Genomic DNA, 3,653 nt, shown 5'->3' with positions numbered 1-3,653 from the left:
TTTTATTTACCTAGCTATTTAAGTGATGTGTTTTACTTTTAGCATTATAGTAGGTTGATATATTTTTTTCTGAAAGTATGAAATTTATCTATCTAAAATTAAGTATTTATTAAAAAAACCAAAGGTATTGTTATATTAACATATATGTAAAATGCAATCAAATAAATGAATGTTCTATAGTCGTTTCTCCAGTAACTCGTTACAGTGTATTATAATATTATATTCACAATCGTAACACATATAATATTATTAATTGTGAATTATATTTTATGTTATTATACTTATCAGTTCCGCGAAAATGGTTTAATTAGTCATATTATTGGTTATTTAATTATAGCATCATTTTATTCAAATATTCTATATCTATAATAACTATTAATGCTATGATTAAGTCAATGGTCAATATCAATGTAGGTACTACATCTTTTTTTTATCACACCAAAATAACTGAAATCTTTATTTTTTTTTTGTTACATAATATATTTAATTTTGTCAAAATTTGAATTTCACTCATATTTTAAATTTTAAACAATCAAGAAAAAAAATTGTGTATATCCATTTTTAAAATTTATTTTATTAGAATAGTACCTATTTTCATTTTTTTAAGAATACATTTTTGAAAAGCTTTACATTAAATTTTTAAGCTTTTTAAACATTTCTAAATATTAGGTAGGTACCTTAATAAAAATTGCTAACTCTCTGCCATACATATTAAATATTATACTCTAAATATTTCTATAAACGTTTTCACAATCGTCTGAATATAGCTCACACAAATCCATTAATCTACGATTTATCATCCAACATAATTTCTGATAATCCCTCATGACACTTAAAAAGGAAATGGTACAGAGACTTCTTAAACAATTAAATAATAACTAGTTTAATCAAATTTTAATGAAAAAAAAAATTTCAACAGGAAATGTCATTACTATGTGGCTTTTTCTAACAAGTATTTCAATGTCACTGTAAAATAGCATATATTCTTATTGTACACCATGGTCTAAGATACAGATTGTATATCTCTTTCAAAAATATAAAAAAAACAATTATTATCAACATAAAAAAACTCAAGCATTTGAATTGTCTATAAATAACTTGAAAGAGCCAAAATATTTGATGAAAATGTCAAGTCTCATCCATACGATTATTCCTTTTTGAGTACCTAAGAACGAAATCGATTTATAGTCAAAAACTACATGACGATGACGCCATGGTTAATTGTGTTGCACAAATATTTCTTGTTAGTTCTTCGATTCTTTTTCTAAATTCCCAATACTTTAGAAAAGTAATATTATTAATCACTACAAAAGTACAAACTATAAAAAAAAAAATCAAGTCTTTATCGAGTCACCACTTTTAAAGTTGAAGATTGAAGCAAATTCCTGCTCCAAAACGTGATGACACACAATAAATAAAAAACACACATTGTAAAATCAGTTCATTCTACTCTCTGCTCAGAATATAAAATGAAAACGATCAATGTCAATTAAGTAAAATATTCAAGTATGAAGTTTTTAATATTATGCTCTGTTATTTCAATGCCGATCTTGGATTGTATTGACTATTGGATATTTGGTTTGTATATTATTTTCGATTAGACTCACCCAAAGCGTTATAAAATAAAATTATTAAGACCATGAATACACAATTTAATATGCAGCCTAGCCCTGAATATAATATATTGATATATTCACACTCAGACCGTCAGACACTTCTGCAATATTCTTTATGAAAAATAGCATTAAACAAATTGTATAGTAATATACAATTTCTATATCTTGCCGGGTATTTGTTCACGCTAATAGATTTTTTAAAAAATTTTCATTAAACTATATCTGTATTAACTACTGGTAATGTTTCTAAATATTTATCATATTTTTACCTCGTAAGTATCTAACTTATTTGGAAACTTGCTATTTTAATACTTATCTTTTTTTTTTACAAAAAAAATTGATGTGAGTATACCAATACACAATACCTATTCTCGAAAATCAAAAGTATAGATATTCTGATTGAACCGAAGCATATATTGGTTTTATACTTTTATAATGATTACAGTAATTTGTGTAACTTTTAGGAGAAGAAAAATATGATTCGATTCAATCTTAAAACTTGGAACTGGTTTGAGATTTTTATTTTCTAATTGGTAGTACATTTTAAGTAAAATTTAGTACTTTTCAAAATAATCATAAAAAAGAAAAAATGGAAATGATTATGCAAAGCAATATTAATCGATCAAATCGATTTTTTTGTATATTTCAAAAATAAATTATTATAGACTTAATTTTCCACTAAATAATTACACAGACATTATTCTAAAGACATACTTGATACTTCATACATTGTATAGGTAATTTTCTTTTCAAAATCTACTGATTTGTTTTATTGTGTTAGGTATCTAATTATTCTAATTATATATAATAGAAATGAATGCATGTTTTAAAAGCTTGATATTTAATACAACTAATACAAGATATTTCTCATCATATGTTATTAAATTAGAATTTTAAAAAAGTTAAGTATAAAACCATATACATAAATTTTTTTTGTACGATTAAAGTTCAAATTTTGACAACATTGATATTTTAAATGTATACCTAATGATTTATTCTTTCGCTATTATTTTATATATTATTGTTATTAATTAATTAATAACATTTCAAAACACCACTTTATCAGAAATAATGGTGAGTATCATATACTATAAAGAGGTGTTATAATAGCTTAATAAGCTTAATAGCTTTAACTAGTTTTTGACCTAACGTATAAGCTGAAATAATTAAATGCCTATACTATGTACATGAAATTAGTCAAAATATTTTAGATTCTGAGTGGTTGATGTTTTTTTTAAATGAGTTTTGTTATTTACTTTGTCAGTCAAATATGAATTTGTTGGATGTAAATAATTTAAAAAATTACCTAATATTCATATTTAGTTAAACATTTGAAATGGCTGTAACTTTTGTTGATCAAAATAAGCCAAAATATTTTGAAAATTTTATCAGTTCTAGAAGTTCCTAATAAAAAAAATGTGTGAAAATTACCAGACAGTAACTAATTAATAATTAAATATTTTACATATTATGTAAATAATAATTTGATGTAGTAATTATCCCAAAAAAAAGTTGATAAATGACTTTCAAACAATAATATACTATATACTTACTAAAATCTAGGTTATGAAATGTATGCATACAATTAATTGAGTATGATATATGAACGTTCCTTTGTATCATTAAAATTATATAAACATACATTTTGAGTAAAAAAAAAATAAGTTTAAAGAGTGTATTGTATATTAAAAAATTATAACGAAGAGCTAGTCAGTCTGAGCATTGCGTAGCCCCAGAAATACATTTTCTAAACTGTTTATAACCACATGATATAATTATTTTAATTTTTAATGTCTAAATTAATGAAATTCAGTTCATAAATTAATAATATTGTAAGGAAAGCTCACATTACCAACAGTATCTATATCCAAGTATGGTTTTTAAACATAATTATAAAATTGTTGACTATTTATTATTTAATCATTGTATCATCATGTGTGTTTATAATAGCGATCAAATGTAATAAATATACATACAAATTAAAAGAAATTATATAATAGATACAAATTTACCTAACAAAACATTTATACATTCTAA

This window comes from Rhopalosiphum maidis, chromosome 4, assembly GCF_003676215.2.
Source record: "Rhopalosiphum maidis isolate BTI-1 chromosome 4, ASM367621v3, whole genome shotgun sequence".
Taxonomy (NCBI): domain Eukaryota; kingdom Metazoa; phylum Arthropoda; class Insecta; order Hemiptera; family Aphididae; genus Rhopalosiphum; species Rhopalosiphum maidis.
The sequence above is the reverse complement of the archived record's forward strand: the minus strand, read 5'-3'. Positions refer to the sequence as shown.